Source organism: Oncorhynchus tshawytscha, linkage group LG05 (genome assembly GCF_018296145.1).
Source record: "Oncorhynchus tshawytscha isolate Ot180627B linkage group LG05, Otsh_v2.0, whole genome shotgun sequence".
Classification (NCBI taxonomy): Eukaryota; Metazoa; Chordata; class Actinopteri; order Salmoniformes; family Salmonidae; genus Oncorhynchus; species Oncorhynchus tshawytscha.
Window position 1 is genome coordinate 5,609,853 of NC_056433.1, and position 9,531 is coordinate 5,619,383.

The following is a 9,531-nucleotide window of genomic DNA, read 5'->3' on the forward strand; positions in this document are numbered from 1 at the left end:
AACCAGGGTCTGTAGTGACACCTCTAGCACTGAGATTCAGCGATTTAGACCACTGTGATAGATGGAATCAAACCAGGGTCTCAAATTCATGCAAATCATCCCTATTTCTATGTCCAGTTCAGTACCTAGAATACAAGGGTTGGATTTGCACTAATCAATTTCAAGTCAGAAAGATCATGTAGCAAATCTGTCTTACGGTTAGCCTCATATACATGATGTACTGGTATCAATGTTGACTGGGCTCCCGGTTTGTGCCATCAAACCCCAGCAACTTTGTAGCCCGCCTGATGTTTAACCATCCCAAGTTCTCCCGTGTCACCCTGCTCCTCCTCACTCCTCCACTGGCTTCCACAAGAAGCTCACATCCACTACAAGACCATGGTGTTTACCTATGGAACAGCAAGAGGAACGACCCTCCCTACCTTCAGGCTCTGTTCAAACCCTACACCCTAACCTGAGCACTCCGTTCTGTACAGCCACCTCTGTCTGGTCTCTTGGCCCTCCCACTCCTGACGTCAATAATCCCATGATGTCAGTAATCTCCAGGTTGGATAGTTGGAGCTCTAGAAAGATGCCCCAGTTTCCAACTTGGAATTCTGAGCAGGATGACTGTTCCAACAAAAAGATTCCAGTCGAACTCCTTTCTTTTCCCGAGTTCCCAGTCGTCTTGTAATGCACTTAAGTCAGAAGTCGGAGATTTCCGAGTTCCCAAGTTTGTCTTGAATGCGGCAATACAGAACATACCATACTGGGTCACCCATAACAAGTGAGCAAGCTTTGAGCACAGCTCGAGACAAAATTAAATTTGAACACCGCTGCAATTCTATATGCCACCACAAGAGATCGTTATGCAATCATATAAACTGTGTGACGCGTGGTGTGACGTCACGAATTTAACTTCAAATGCCTTTAAAATCCTCTCGTTTCTCGCCGGGCGCAGTGGCGTGCGCCTGTAATCCAAGTTGCTGGGAGGCTTAGGCTGGCGGATCGTTTGAGCTCAGGAGTTCTGAGCTCCAGTGGACTATGCCGATCGGGTGTCCGCACTAAGTTCGGTATCGATATGGTGCTCCTGGGGGAGCCCGGGACCACCAGGTCGTCTAAGGAGGGGTGCACCGGCCCAGGTCGGAAACGGAGCAGGCCAAAGCCCCCGTGCCGCTCAGTAGTGGGATCGCGCCTGTGAATAGACGCTGTGGTGCAGCCTGAGCAATATAGCGGGACACAGTCTTTTTGAGCTGGATTTTTTTGTTTTTAAAAATGACGTGTTAATTTTCCTCTTGTAAATCCGTTCGATGTTGTTCTTCTTCTTCTAGCTCGAACACGTGTACAGGAAATAGATATGTCCCGGACTGTCCATACAATGTGTGTGAAACGTTGGCGATATGACTTAATGTCTGTAGTATAATCAATGAACTGTAATTGTTTTCTGTTCGTTTCAGCTCAGGAAACTACTGAAATAAATGTTTCTTTATGGAAAGACGCCGCAAACACTGACTTCTATATCGCCTCCTACTGGAATAAAGGTGAAATAATCATTATTATTAGGAAGCGTTACTTAAAACATCCAACAGGGGCCGCTCTTTGACCGTCGACTGGTATGTGACTTTCTATGTGTGGGGTTTGGCGGCTGATGGTGTTTCACAACACGTTTTTTGATTGGTTATTGAGCTATCCAAACGTGAGTTATAGTCCCTCCCTCTTTGCGGACATTGACGGGACTCGATTCATGTGTCATGTAAAAATCTCCCCTGCTTGAAATTGCACCGCGGCCATCCTAGCCTTTCAGCATCACGTATTATTCATGCTGCCTTATTTACACCGGGTCAAAAGTTGATTGTATTCGTTATGGAATGCAATCCCAGGCATGAGCCAGGAGCCCCATTCAAAACCCACGGCTTAGTCGGTTTCAAAACAAAAGTGACAGAGTGACTAGTTTGAAAATTCAAATATATATTGTAAGTATTTTTCTGGGCAATGCATCATGCTTCCTTGTTGACAACATGGCCGAGCGTCGCAGATTACTGTTCTGTTTGAGAGGGCGCTCCTCTGTCACTGCGTTTTCCCGGTGGTTCAACCATGTCACGAGTGAAAATGTATTGGTCGCGGTATTTTTTGGGCAACTTCTACCAACATTTTGGCGTTTCAACAACAAAACCATCTATTTCACTGTGACCTGTTTCTGACTATTAGGCAGGCTGTTGTTGACTATCAGGCTGTTGCTGACTATCAGGCAGTGTGGCAGGCTGTTGTTAACTATCAGGCAGTGTGGCAGGCTGTTGTTAACTATCAGGCTGTTGTTAACTATCAGGCAGTGTGGCAGGCTGTTGTTAACTATCAGGCTGTTGTTGACTATCAGGCTGTTGCTGACTATCAGGCTGTTGTTAACTATCAGGCTGTTGTTGACTATCAGGCTGTTGTTAACTATCAGGCTGTTGTTAACTATCAGGCTGTTGTTGACTATCAGGCTGTTGCTGACTATCAGGCAGTGTGGCAGGCTGTTGTTAACTTTCAGGCAGTGTGGCAGGCTGTTGTTAACTATCAGGCTGTTGCTAACTATCAGGCAGTGTGGCAGGCTGTTGCTGACTATCAGGCAGGCTGTTGTTAACTATCAGGCAGTGTGGCAGGCTGTTGTTAACTTTCAGGCTGTGTGGCAGGCTGTTGTTAACTTTCAGGCAGTGTGGCAGGCTGTTGTTAACTATCAGGCTGTTGCTGACTATCAGGCAGTGTGGCAGGCTGTTAACTATCAGGCAGTGTGGCAGGCTGTTGTTAACTATCAGGCAGGCTGTTGTTAGGCTGTTGCTGACTATCAGGCAGGCTGTTGCTGACTATCAGGCAGGCTGTTGTTAACTATCAGGCAGGCTGTTGCTGACTATCAGGCAGGCTGTTGTTAACTATCAGGCAGTGTGGCAGGCTGTTGTTAACTATCAGGCAGTGTGGCAGGCTGTTGTTAACTATCAGACAGTGTGGCAGGCTGTTGCTAACTATCAGGCAGTTTGGCAGGCTGTTGTTAACTATCAGGCAGTGTGGCAGGCTGTTGCTGACTATCAGGCTGTTGTTAACTATCAGGCAGTGTGGCAGGCTGTTGTTAACTATCAGGCAGTGTGGCAGGCTGTTGTTAACTATCAGGCAGTGTGGCAGGCTGTTGTTAACTATCAGGCAGTGTGGCAGGCTGTTGCTGACTATCAGGCAGGCTGTTGTTAACTATCAGGCAGTGTGGCAGGCTGTTGCTGACTATCAGGCTGTTGTTAACTATCAGGCAGTGTGGCAGGCTGTTGCTGACTATCAGGCTGTTAACTATCAGGCAGTGTGGCAGGCTGTTGCTGACTATCAGGCTGTTGTTAACTATCAGGCAGTGTGGCAGGCTGTTGTTAACTATCAGGCAGTGTGGCAGGCTGTTGTTAACTATCAGGCAGTGTGGCAGGCTGTTGTTAACTATCAGGCTGTGGCTGACTATCAGGCTGTTGTTAACTATCAGGCTGTTGCTGAATATCAGGCAATGTGGCAGGCTGTTGTTAACTATCAGGCAGTGTGGCAGGCTGTTGTTAACTATCAGGCAGTGTGGCAGGCTGTTGTTAACTATCAGGCAGTGTGGCAGGCTGTTGCTGAGTGAAAGTGTTTGTCGCTGCATTTGAGTCACGCGAGTGAGAGGCGACAGCAGCACGCGCAGTATTGACAACTTTTCGCCAGTTGTAGGCTATTCAGATACCAATTATCAACCCTTTCCCATAAAATATTAACACGATAGAACTGATGTGCACCAATAAATATTCACAACAAAGCACTGGAAAACGACTAGTTTAAACCGCATTCTAATGTGGCCTTTGTTCATGGAAAACCGTATCAAACAACGGGTTTAACGCATGCTCTGTTCTTGGGTCTCGAGCGGGCAATCAGCGTTGCACTAGTGGTAATTTGAAATGGAAGTTATTGAGTCATGTGCTTCCTGTTATGGGGAAAAGTTCAGAATGAAACTGACAGGCTACATTTGCATATGTTGGCCAGCATATTCATTTCTATGCCATTGTAGCCTAACATTTTGTTCAATAAATATGTTGAAATGAAGATATCACTAGTCATTGCAAATCAATTTGTGTCACTTGTGTAGCCTACCTGCTTGCAAACGGATTAAATAAATATGGTATAACTTCAGTTTATTGTTCTTGTAGAATTGTGTTATTATGCAATAAATAATGACCATGTTTAGTTAATTCAATTGGAAGTTTATCAATTATGATCGTGCATGCTCACAGTTCTATCACAATTGCTGATCAGCTGTTATTTGAAGGCATTCTATTGACGCTGTCAATCAGATTAGGCTACAGATTTAAAAAATAAATTAAAAAATAACCTGGCAGTTGTTGACACGTTTATTCAGAATATCAATATTTATATAGAGTACCAGTCAAAAGGATGGACACCTACATTGTAGAACAATATCAAAATATATTTTATATTTGAGATTCTTCAAAGCAGCCAACCTTTGCCATGATGACAGCTTGGCACACCCTTGGAATTATCTCAACCAGCTCCATGAGGTATTCACCTGGAATGTGTTTCAATTAACAGGTGTGACTTGTTAAATTAATTTGTGGAATTTTTTTCCTTAATGTGTTTGAGCCAATCAGTTGTGTTGTGACAAGGTAGTGTGGGTATACAGAAGATGGTCTTTTACTAAATAAGACTAAGTCCATATTATGGCAAGAACAGCTCAAATAAGCAAAGAGAAATGACAGTTCATCATTATTTTAAGACATGAAGGTCAGTCAATGCAGAACATTTCAAGAACTTTGAAAGTTTCTTTGAGTGCAGTCTCAAAAACAATCAAGCTCTATGATGAAACTGGCTCTCATGAGGACCGCCACAGGAAAGGAAGACCCAGAGTGACCTCTGCTGCAGAGGATACGTTCATTAGTTAACTGCACTTCAGATTTCACCCCAAATAAAATATTCACAGAGTTCAAGTAACAGACACATCTCAACGGTTCAGAGGAGACTGTGAATCAGGCCTTCATGGTCGAATTGCTGCAAAGAAACCACTTCTAAAGGAAACCAATAATAAGAAGAGACTTGCTTGGGCCAAGAAACATGATCAGTGGACATTAGATGCACTTAGTTTTACTAGCATTTAAAACCAGTTGGAGGCCACAGAAGGAGTGTTGTATGGCGTTGAAGCACAGTGTCCAAACAAGGGCCAGATGTATACATAATGGTGTCGTTCGAAGAGGGGGATGACTGTGGCAGCTTTCCAATCTTTATTTACTTATTTATTTACTAATTTATTTACTCATTTATTTACTTTATTTATTTACTTGTTTATTTACTTGTTTATTTACTTATTTATTTACAAATTTATTTACTTGTTTATTTACTCATTTATTTACTAATTTATTTATTTATTTACTCATTTATTTATTTATTTACTCATTCATTTATTTCTTCCATGTGCATTTATTACACCATCATTGTGCCCAAAACAATCCTGCATATACAGAAATGGGTGTATTGAGCTATAGGCCCAGATCATACGGAAGTCATGACTCCACGTGAATAGCAGGCTGGTCCTTCGTGTTGGTACAGAACAGATATGAATAGCAGGCTGGTCCTTCGTGTTGGTACAGTACAGATATGAATAGCAGGCTGGTCCTTCGTGTTGGTACAGTACAGATATGAACAGCAGGCTGGTCCTTCGTGTTGGTACAGTACAGATATGAATAGCAGGCTGGTCCTTCGTGTTGGTACAGTACAGATATGAATAGCAGGCTGGTCCTTCGTGTTGGTACAGTACAGATATTGTAAAGAAAAAACAAACCATTGTTTTTTATTTGTTTTGGTTTTAGCACTTTGGGAAGAATTTATTTCTTTAACATTGTGATCGCAAACAAAAAATAGCAGACGACACCTAGTACACAACAAAAATTGTAACAAATAATCAAAAGAGTATAAACATTTAATTGCGGGGATACTCTTTAAAAAAAACAGGAACTTCTTGTTTTAAAGCTGAAATTAGTAGCTATTTGGGCGACCCAACCAAATTTCACATAGAAATGGAGGAGTAGATCTGTCATTCTCATTGAAAGCAAGTCTTAAGACGCAGTAGATCTGTTCTATGTGCGCTAATTCTATGCTTCCCGTTCTTTATTTTCGTCTTTTATTTTCGGTTTTGTACACCAGCTTCAAACAGCTGAAAATACAATATTTTTGGTGATGGGAAATATATTTCACAGCGGTTCCACGATTCACTTGTTTTGCCACATAAACTGAAATTAGACCAACGATTAGAATTTTAGCAACCAGGAAATGGAGGAGGGATTTTTGCATAGTACATCTTTCACGCAACCCTAGAAATCACTTCCTTCAATGGTGCCCTATTCTTAACAACAAAGCAAGATACAGATCTTGACCCAAGTTGAGTTTCACGGAGCGCCTGCTCCCTCTTCGCAGAAGAAAAACCAAAAAAAACCCCATCACAAGTCCAATTTGGGTTATTTTCACAGAATCAACAGCACCCAACATCTTTTCCACCCACGTGATAGCACAAATGGATCAGCCAAAAGGCCTGGATCCACTTTCTCCAAAATCTCACTCCCACTGTACCGAACTAATCTTTCTCATAACCATGTCCATCAATTCAAAAACTTGGGCTCCGAGCTCTTCACCTCACTTAAATCTCCCTCATTCACTTCCATCTCCAGAACTACTGGACCCCAGTGTTCTCCAACATGCCATTTTCAACAGATTCAAACTCAACCTTTGCCTCCTTCACTCTCTTCAACCTCTTCTTCCTCCTCATTTTCCTCATCCCCTTGTCACTCGAAATCCACCTTTCCATATCCCTGTCCCAATATTAATCTTCTCCCGGCTCTGCTAGTGGCCCATTGGCATCTCGACGGGACGGAACTCCAACTCATGAGCATAATTAGACAAGGCTGGTATACAATCGTGTCCCTGCCGGTAAACCAATTCAACCCAAAACTGGCCTTGACTATCCGCCGTTATGGCATTATCTCCAGAATAGGCTACTGAGGATGGGGTCGTAATTTCAATCACTGAATCAAATATGTACAGTACTAGTCAAAAGTTTTAGAACACCTACTCATTCAAGGGTTTTTCTTAATTTTTTACTATTTTCTACATTGTAGAAAAATAGTGAAGACATCAAAACTATGAAATAACACATATGGAATCATGTAGTAACCAAAAAAAGTGTTAAACAAAACAAAAATATATTTTTATATTCTTCAAATAGCCACTGAAAATAGCTGACTGGTGGCTTCAAAGCCTCATAATTAATGGCCAATACATAGCATCATCAATCCAGGGTTGAAATACATCATTGGTTGGGATGCATTCTGGTCTTGTCCTTGAAGCTCTTCAGAACATGTTTCTGTGTTGGAGGCTCTTCTGCCAGGCAGGAGGTGTTTAGGTCTGCCTTTTCTTCAGGCGCACAATGATTGTTTTCTTGATCTCATGACACCAAATGCAACAAAAACAACAACAACAATAACTTCAAAATGGTGGCTACATTATGAAGAGAGACCTTCCATGTAAGAACAACAGCAGTAACTTCAAAATGGTGGCTACATTATGAAGAGAGACCTTCCATGTAAGAACAACAGCAGTAACTTCAAAATGGTGGCTACATTATGAAGAGAGACCTTCCATGTAAGAACAACAGCAGTAACTTCAAAATGGTGGCTACATTATGAAGAGAGACCTTCCATGTAAGAACCTTCCAACAGCAGTAACTTCAAAATGGTGGCTACATTATGAAGAGAGACCTTCCATGTAAGAACAACAGCAGTAACTTCAAAATGGTGGCTACATTATGAAGAGAGACCTTCCATGTAAGAACAACAGCAGTAACTTCAAAATGGTGGCTACATTATGAAGAGAGACCTTCCATGTAAGAACAACAGCAATAACTTCAAAATGGTGGCTACATTATGAAGAGAGACCTTCCATGTAAGAACAACAGCAGTAACTTCAAAATGGTGGCTACATTATGAAGAGAGACCTTCCATGTAAGAACAACAGCAGTAACTTCAAAATGGTGGCTACATTATGAAGAGAGACCTTCCATGTAAGAACAACAGCAGTAACTTCAAAATGGTGACTACATTATGAAGAGAGACCTTCCATGTAAGAACAACAGCAGTAACTTCAAAATGGTGGCTACATTATGAAGAGAGACCTTCCATGTAAGAACAACAGCAGTAACTTCAAAATGGTGGCTACATTATGAAGAGAGACCTTCCATGTAAGAACAACAGCAGTAACTTCAAAATGGTGGCTACATTATGAAGAGAGACCTTCCATGTAAGAACAACAGCAGTAACTTCAAAATGGTGGCTACAATGGTGGCTAGAGAGAGACCTTCCAAGAACAACAGAGACCTTCCATGTAAGAACAACAGCAGTAACTTCAAAATGGTGGCTACATTATGAAGAGAGACCTTCCATGTAAGAACAACAGCAGTAACTTCAAAATGGTGACTACATTATGAAGAGAGACCTTCCATGTAAGAACAACAGCAGTAACTTCAAAATGGTGGCTACATTATGAAGAGAGACCTTCCATATAAGGTTACATGCTGTACATGTACTAGACTAGAGGACATAGATAAATATTTCATGGTTTCTGATAAAATACACAGGAACAGCGAGCGCCATCTTCACAAAATAAAACGATCAGAAAACCCTGAAAGACATACGCAAAGGTTATTTCTGTATTCACCAATATAGTCTGTACAATCCCCCCCCCTATTCTGACTGGAAAAGTGACACATAAAATCAGAACAAATGTAAATAATGTCCTGACTTGCAGGTTGATGATCACTACATGACCAATGATGTGGACACCTGCTCGTCAAACATCTCATTCCAAAATCATGGGCATTATATGGAGTTGGTCCCCCCTTTGATGCGAGGCTTTTCACTAGATGTTGGAACATTGCTGCAGGGACTTGCTACATTCAACCACAAGAGTATTAGTGAGGTCGGGCACTGATGTTGGGGGTGATTGGGCCTGGCTCGCAGTCTGCGTTTCAATTCATCCCAAAGGTACTCGATGTGGTCAGGGCAATGTGCAGGCCAGTCAAGTTCTCCACAGCGAACTCGACAAACCATTTCTGTATGGACCTCACTTTGTACACGGTGGCATTGTCATACTGAAACAGGAAAGGGTCTTCCCCAAAATGTTGCCACGAAGATGGAAGCACAGAATAGTCTAGAATGTCATTGTATGCTGTGGCGTTAAGATTTCCCTTCACTGGAACTAAGGGGCCTGAACCATGAAAAACAGCCCCAGACCATTATTCCTCCTCCACCAAACTTTACAGTTGGCACTATGCATTCGGGTAGGTAGCGTTCTCTCCAAACCCAGATTCGTCCGTTGTACTGCCAGATGGTGAATTGTGATTCATCATTCTAGAGAATGTGTTTCCACTGCTCCAGAATCCAATGGCGGCGAGTTTTATATCACTCCAGCCGACGCTTGGCATTGCACATGGTGATCTTAGGCTTCCACGGCTGCTCG